At 36.0% G+C, this 8,621-nt stretch overlaps 2 long non-coding RNA genes across 2 annotated transcripts; one reads left to right on the top strand and one right to left on the bottom strand.

Moving 5' to 3' along the window:
• Positions 1–525: 525 nt before the first annotated feature.
• Positions 526–4,808, bottom strand: LOC113295284. The gene is made up of 6 exons (XR_003332799.1): positions 4,450–4,808; positions 4,087–4,147; positions 3,339–3,445; positions 2,214–2,344; positions 1,482–1,543; positions 526–1,063 (listed from the first exon to the last, which is right to left on the bottom strand). It is a non-coding gene; the product is annotated as an uncharacterized LOC113295284 (long non-coding RNA).
• A 1,785-nt stretch (positions 4,809–6,593) lies between these two features.
• On the top strand, positions 6,594–8,531 carry LOC113300496. The gene is made up of 3 exons (XR_003335814.1): positions 6,594–6,925; positions 7,045–8,052; positions 8,353–8,531. It is a non-coding gene; the product is annotated as an uncharacterized LOC113300496 (long non-coding RNA).
• Positions 8,532–8,621: the final 90 nt, after the last annotated feature.

Below are 8,621 nucleotides of genomic sequence, written 5' to 3'. Positions count from 1 at the left end.
ATGAATGTTTTTGTTAACTGTAAATTTTTATACCTAATGATCTTTATGGTTACTTTATTATCAGGTATTGCTTCATTACCTTTGGTTGGGGGTAGAACAGCACATTCAACATTCAAGACCCCAATAGAGATCAACGAAACCAGCATATGTTCAATTCGTAAACAAAGCAAAGAAGCTGCATTTCTTAGAGAAGTCAAACTGATTATATGGGATGAAATGCCAATGCAACACAGATATTGTGTAGAATCAGTGAATAAACTAATGCAAGATGTATGTGAAAACGAATTACATTTTGGCGGTATTACCATTGTTATGGGGGGAGGCTTCCGCCAAACTTTACCAGTTATACCTAATGGAGGCCGTGCAGATGTTGTAGGAGCATGTGTGAGAAGCTCCGTACTCTGGAATGATATAATAGCTCTGACGGTTACAAAGAATATGCGCCTTGATCAGTGCAATCCAGAAAACATAGCTTTAGCCGAATTCTTACTCGAGGTAATATTTGTTTACACTGCATTTTAAAAATAATGAAAAAAAGTATTAAAAACAATATTTAACTTATATGTTATACCAATTTATGGTAGTCGGATCAAAAGCAGAAGAAAAAGTACAACTCCCTTCATCAGTACACAGATGGCAAGATATGAAAGAGTTGATATCTAAACTGTACCCCTCTTTAGGGACATCTAATCAAGTATCACCTGAAGAATTAACCGAGAGAATCATTTTATCAGCACGTAATGATGATGTTAACGATATTAACATGGAAGCATTGAATATTTTGGTCGGAGAGACGTTCACTTATTTAGCCGCAGACAGATTGAATCCCGACGAAAGTGGCATAATCCCAAATTATAGCAGCAAATTTCTACAGAATTTAAATCCACCAGGAATGCCCTTATTCAGGCTAAATCTTAAAATCGGATGTCCAATTATCCTGATGAGAAATCTGTCTCCATCCGAGGGTCTTTGCAATGGTACCAGATTATTGGTTACTAAATGCGGTAAACATGTACTTCAGGCTAAAATTCTAACAGGTCACAAAGCAGGAGAGACGGTATTACTGCCAAGGATATCATTTCAACCATCAGTTTCAGAATTGAATATAAACATGTCAAGACGTCAGTTTCCAGTTAGGGTAGCCTATGCAATGACAATTAATAAATCACAAGGACAGTCTGTAAAGTACGTTGGGATCGACTTAAAAACTCCTGTGTTCAGCCACGGCCAGCTTTACGTGGCCTTCTCAAGATGCGCTGCTGCCAATAGAATAACAGTACTTCTCGAAGACAAGACTGAAGAACTTGAACCAACTAACATTGTATTTTCAGAAGTTCTATTGTAATTTATTATCGCAGTATCTGGTATAGTCATTATGGTTTATTCTAAAGACAAGTACATTGATGCATAAACAAATGAAATGCATTTAATAAATAATTGTCTAAAGAAATAGTAACAGATTTTACATAAGTATGAAGTACCTCGAATAATAGTCTTTCTCTTTAACAGATTTGATGTAGGCCAATTCTACAGCAGATGGCACCTGCTCGCTCAAAACCATATATTAAACTTAATTTTTGTAAAATATGTATAGCCCATATGTGGTATATATCAAGACCAAAAAATCTGCAAGGATACATTGAGAAGTAGGATGTATTCTTGGCACAAGATGCACCGCGAGAAAGGGAAAGCAAGAAAAGTTAAGTAGGAAAAACATATTTGCAGGTTAAATTATCTTTTAACCATGCATAGTAACAATATAACGCACTGTTACTATATTCTGGGTAGCATATAAGTAATTAAAAGTAAATTTGCATTTACAGTTTACAGAAGGATCGTGCAGTAATGTGGAACCTAATCAATCCTCACTTCAAAGAGAGTGGACAAAAGAGGTTACACCAAGGTAAGTTCTACTTATCAATTCAAAGCTACATTAATCTAATAATAACAGATTCAGAAAATCATTAATTTTGTTGTGCTAATTGTTTTAATAGGCACCATCCTTGGCACAACAAGCGCGTCGAGAAGAGACAAAAAGGATAAAGACTATAGGGAAAGACTTAAAAGAGAAATACAAGATAGACAGCTTAAGAAAATAGTATCAGAAGGTAATAAAGATTTCTCCATACAGAGAGAGAACTAAAGTGTTATTTCACCAAGTGTATTTCAAATTACTTTATCCAACGTTTACTTTCAAATGTTCAATAACTCACTTAGTCAAATTGACAGGCAAGGATCCTATTGGCTCAACAAACGTTGCCGCATGGAGTTGAAGCAGAAGCCAAAAAATTCAAAACAGGAGCCATCAATGGTACCGTTCTAAATCATAAGAACATCTAATTTTCTGCGAAAATGAACAACAACTTTTTAGTTGAAGCAAATTCATGTATAGAAATTACAGGCAGCATGTTTGGCACTATGCAATTTAAATCCAGAAACAATTATGCAAAAAAATCATAAAGCCAGATTGTAAAGTAAGTAGAGATCGATATGCGAAATTCTGTGTTCGGCCACGACCACCTATTTGTTGCTTTGCCAAGATGCACTGCTGCAAATCGAATAACGGTATTGCTGGCTAGAATAATGACAAACTTGAAACAACTAACGTTGTCTCTCCAGAAGTTCTACTGTAATTAATTGTGACATTATCTTTGTTTATTATATAATTATTTTCAAATTTTTCTTTAAATTTTAGTACTATCATTAGTTTAACTAAAGAAACAAAAAACAAAATTTTACCAATCGGTAGAATAGAACTTTACCAAAGCTTAGCTTTCAAAATAAAAGCTTTCGAAATAAGCAACAATAGAGAATTTATACTTAAGACCGTATCAGTATAAATTAAGCATACTTCTTTTATTTCCAATTTGTGTTCAATGGCAACAGTCCCTTCCTTTTATCAGATGATGTTGTCAGGAACTGTGAATAAGAGGCAATCTAATTTTTAGCACAAGAATGTAATTTCTTACAGGTACAAGCTTGAAACGATGGCATGGGATTCAAGTGACACTACCATTATCGTGGCTATAGTGGAGTACCAGAAAAGATAGTCGAGGATATGGAGATAACAGAACTGATGAAGCTTTCAGGCATAAACATAGAGGTATAAAATATAGTTCTTATCTTTTCCAGCCGTTACTAAAATAAATTGTGATTACAAGAAACTCAGGTTCAACTAAAAATGTCTAATGGATAGCCAATGCTATATGGGAAACGTGCATATTCAAATTCATATTGAACGATGCATCATTCAATTTCAAAAGTCTCACCGTCAGTCCAAAAAATGAACATGGCAATGATTAGGCAAGAATAGAAACAGAGAGTGAGCAAGAAACTACCACTGATGAACCCGAACAGCAAACCCAAACACCTACTAAGTCTGACTTGAGCAGATTTGTGTGGACCTGCATCTCCACCACATGTTTAAGAATCCCACTCCCAAATCCTGCACACACCCATATATTAAGATATCAACTTCGTGAACTCAAACCAATATATTATCGTAGGATAAAGCAATTCTAACAAAGTTAAACCTATCAAGGGCATGAACTGAAACGGACCAGTAAAGTAACCATATGAACAACCCTCTTTAGATCTCTAATTCAATAAATATAAAGCGTCTCGCTAGACTCCACAAAAATCCCAAAATGATGTGAAGGGTTAAGAAGAAAATTCGACTGCATGATCAACTACCTATACCATATGTTCCAGCACACATTTTTTTTCTTTACATGTCTTACGGAATATCACTGTGGTACTCAATTAAGCATTGAATATGGGACAGATAGCATTTTCTCAACTTACATGATATACATCCATTCAAAATTTTGAATATCACTGACTAATAATTATATAAGGGTTTAGTTTGTTCATTATTATTGAACAACTATTGAGTGCAACGGTCAATCGAACTGCTCACAAACAATTGCTATGTATCCATTAATTTATCAATCATTCAACTGAACAATAAAAACACAATCGAAGATAACTACATAACCATTGATGTTAGTTATGGGTGTTTTCCTTTCGAATCATTGTGTAGGTCTACAACAATAACACTATAAAATAAGAAACTACAATACTTACTTGAGCAACCAAAATAGTCTGTAACTGAATCTCCAAACCTTTACAATCCCTTCACTGTTGTCTGTGAGTAAACGCAAAACATCATCTATAAACATATGTTACACGAAATACAGCGACTGATTAACGAATACCCATGAAATTTCACCCCACAGACAAGAATAAAAAAACAAATCAAAGAGAAAATTAAGCAAATCCAGTCACACACACCCGAAACATCATCATGTATTACTCTGACAAGTGACATTAGAAAACCTCAAATGTTGTGATATAGGTAAGTACAGACTGAACACCCCAAAAATTCTATCACAAGACAAGGGTAATAAATAAAAATTGAATTTGATTATAAGATGTGAGAATTAAAACCTGTAGATCATCCAATATATCTTACGAAGCCCCGTTTCTGTTTGCTTACAATTTGAGTAGTAACGAAATCTCACAAGCTATATAAAATGCAATACTGATGAATGATGGAGTTTCATGACGAAATTAAGAAGACAAATTAGGATTTTGTAGGCAAAGAAAATTATTTGGTTTGAGAATTAGAAAATTTTTTTGGAAGAGAATGATTGGAATTTGAAAAATCAAGCTCTATCCCCAAGTGTATAGATACCATTTTGGGTTTTTAGGACAACCTATTTGTGAGAATTTTGGAAAAAACTACACAAGAAAGAGAAAGAAAGAGAAAAAATGTAACTCGGCGGAGATGTCTAGGAAATGTTAGTTCATTCCTGCCGACAAAAAAAGAAAAAAAGAAAAAAAAAATGTTACTTAGGCATGCCAATGGAAGAATATCCGTCCGATATTCAGAAATCCGATATCCCACAGGTTAAGAACTATCAGATATTTGATATCCGATAATATCCTATAGGATATCAAAATCAGATATCGATTCCGATAGGCTAAGCTATCGGATATTTATTCGATAATATCCGATTAAGAAAAAAAATGTTAAAAACCCTTTAAAACATGTTCATAATTGAAATTTAAGTTTAATTTTTCAAACATTTCATATCGGATATCGGATGTTTGTATCGGATATCGTATATTAGGGTAAATCACAAATAAATCATAAATATGGGATATTAACCAAACGGATAGAGTCTAATCCGATTCTGATAGGTTAAGGAAGAAATATCCGATAAATATCTGTATCCGATATCGGATAAAACGGATAAAATCCTATATGATCCCGAATACTCGGAAACGGATTTCGGATATCGGATATATATTGACAGGCCTATTGTTACTCCCTCTGTTTCTAAAAAATAGGGTTGTTTGGTTTTCACAAAAATTAAGAAAATTAATCATTGAATCCACTTTTCCATGTTTTTTCCTAACTACCCACTCATTTGTTATTAGAGAAAGAGGAGAGAGAAGTGGTCCCCTTTTTATTTTAGGAGATAAAATTGAGACAGAGAAGTGGTCCTTCAATGAATACAGTAGTACAATCGTAACATTTGACTTTTCACGTATGTAAACAAGCCTCTCATAAAAAAAGACACCCTCGATTCTAAGAAAATTCACACAGCTACCAACACCGTGGAAAATGTGGTTCTAGCTTAGTAATGATCATGGCAGAGTTATCTAACGCCTAGTTAGTAAGTTCGCGAATGATTCGCGAATCATTCACGAATTTTTCCGTATCACGAATTTTACCGTCTTATTCGCGTATGTTTGCAACTCCGAACCCAAGTCGCGTATTATGTGGCATTCCCGGATTATTCGCGAACCGTTCACGAATTTTACGTATTCCGAATGATACGTCCGCTTAATTCGCCATAAATTCTTTAGCTTTTACTTTTCAAAGACTCCACTTTTTGGGCTTTACTGTCTTCCGAACATACACGACCGAATATTAGACGTGTTGTAATTTTTATGAAACAAAAACGACTGAAGAGATTTGAAGGTGAAGGTGAGAGAGATCTCAAACTCACTAACCAAGCATCTAAACCACCATACGACGTCCTCTTGGATAACTAATGTTGTATATATTATTAATATCATCATATTAAGTTTATTTTTTCTTTAAATAACTCACACATATGCATAAAAATTGGTCTATGACCTTATAAATACAAATTATTTGTTATATATAGATACCGAATTTTCAGAGCCGAACTCACATTTATAAATCGAATTATACACGTACGTATGCCGTTCCGAATTACTGACGAATCACGTCCCGTTGACCGAATTTTGGACCGAATCTGGATTTTACAAAACCGTATAATACTCGTACGTTTGCCGTTCCGTACGTTTACCGAATCCCGAATTGCTAACTAGGATCTAACGTGAGTGGGTCAAGGTATGTGAACCACGTTCTTATATGTAAGAGTCAAGGTAGCGTTTCCGTAGATAAGTTATTGTACGATGGCACGACTAATGGGAATGTTACAAACACCCCTATTATTCATGGGTTTCTCACAAATATCTTTATCTATTATGTATATATCCCTCCCCTTAAAAAAAGAAACCTGAAAATAAAAGTATTCCAATGTTACCCTCTAGCAGAAACTGGTTTTTAGTTTCAATCGGAAAGAGAAAACTGGGAAGAACTATCGAAATCCACCACCACCAAATTTATCGTCCCCACCACCTCCACTTCAAGATCGTCTCTAATTCCTCCACCACCTCAACCGATTTTATCAACAGTTCCAGCACTACCTCTTATATTTCGACCAAACTTCACCACCAGTAACACCACCACCACCTTTTAAAAAATCGATTTAGATCTATTTTTCCTTGATTCAACTACAAAACTTAAATCTAAAGATGAATTAACGAGGAACTAATCTCCAAACCTAATCTTGAGTCTCGAGCATGAGAAATGTAATTTCAGGTAAGTGATCGGTTATTTAGATTTCAATTTTCAACTGAATTGTACATGATTCCTTTTTCGAACCCTAATCGATAGTAGATTCAGGTATGAATTCCTTTCTTTATCTTTTTCTTTTCCAGTGTGATTCGAGAGAGAGATTTGAGTGGTTGAGTGGTTCGATTGAAATCATCGTCCACCAACAGGAGTAGCGGAATTTGATAATTGATCCCGTTCCCAAATTTTATGATTTCGATTTGAAGATTCGTAGAGTTGTATAAGTTGATCCCGAGATTAACAAGTAAGATTGTTGTTTGTTTTAGGTGGTGAATTTAATTCTTATTTTTTGTTGTATGTTCTAGTGAGATATAAGTGCAATTACAATTTGGGTCGAGTTAATGACAACATACGAGATTGGGTTGTTGTTGGATTTTGAGATGAAGTTGTTGTTGTGGGTTCAGTGCATTTGGACTCAATTGATGCAGATGATGGAGGATAAGTTGAACGGAAGTACTAATTTAAATGTTGTTTAAAGCTTACAGGGAATGAGGATGAACTCATTGTGGTGATGTTGTTATACTGCGGTGGTTGCTTGATGAAGCTGAAGCAGATTTAGCAGTAGTGATGCCAGAGCTGAAGTTAGATTAATGTTTAGGTTGCTGCTGCAATGGAGGAAAGTGGTGGTGCTTCAGTCTCAGATGGTGTTGAACTGGTGATTTATGTTGCTGCAGTGGGAGGTGGTGGTGTCTTATAAAAAATGATGAGACTGAAGTCATCCTTGAATTGACATTTCAGATGCAATATTGGTGTGTGGTTCAGTTGCTAACAGGATGTGATATTGCAGATGCGATATTGGTGTATGGCGTGTGTGGTTCATGTGGTAATAGAATGGTTCGAGTGGTAGTAGAATATGATTGAGTTTTGGTGATGCTACAAAAGAAAAATTGCAGCTGTTGTTGTTGCTGGAGTTGAGCTATAAGTTGTGGAACAAGGTTGCAGTTGGTGAAGAAGTGAAAAAATGAGAGTTGAAGTGCATAACAGTTTGTTGTTGCAGTTGAAGCTTGGTGAATAGAGCTGGGTTTGCGGTTGTTAAGTTGAGCTTACTGATGGACGCGCAACTAGTATATGTCAGTTAGTTTTTGCCAAACCAGGTAGCCTTTTCTATGCATGTTACTTGTGTTATGCATGAACCTGTGGTGCAATGGTAGCACAACTGACTATATGTCAGAAAATGTGTGTTCAAATCACGCTAGGTTCACTCATTTATGTATAACTTTTTTTTGGAGACAACTTGTGCTAGTTGCTTCCATATATGGAGACAACTTGGGTTAGTTGCTTCCATATTTGGGGACAACTTCGTGCTAATTGCCTTCGTTTTTTGAAGACAACTTGAACTAGTTGCCCCAGATTCGGAGATAACTTGAGTTAGTTGGCTCCATGTTGTTTTGCAGCTTGTTCTATACATTATATTTTTTGGAGACAACTTGAGCTAGTTGCCTTCGATAAGGACACAACATCGGCAAGTTGACTTCACATGATGGTGATGGAAGCGGTGGTTGCTGGTGGTGATTGGCGGTGGTGGTGGAGGAAAGTGGTGGTGGTTGTCGGTGATGGTGGGCAGTGGCGGTGGTTGTCGGTGGCGGTGTTGGTTAGCGGTGGTGGTGGTGGTTGTCGTCGGTGGTGGTACGCTGCGGCGGCGGTGGACGGTGGTAGTCGTCGG

The sequence above is a fragment of the Papaver somniferum genome, chromosome 7 (assembly GCF_003573695.1).
Source record: "Papaver somniferum cultivar HN1 chromosome 7, ASM357369v1, whole genome shotgun sequence".
In the NCBI taxonomy this organism is placed as follows: Eukaryota; Viridiplantae; Streptophyta; class Magnoliopsida; order Ranunculales; family Papaveraceae; genus Papaver; species Papaver somniferum.
Note: the sequence above shows the minus strand (reverse complement) of the source record. Positions and strands in the feature narration are given on the sequence as shown.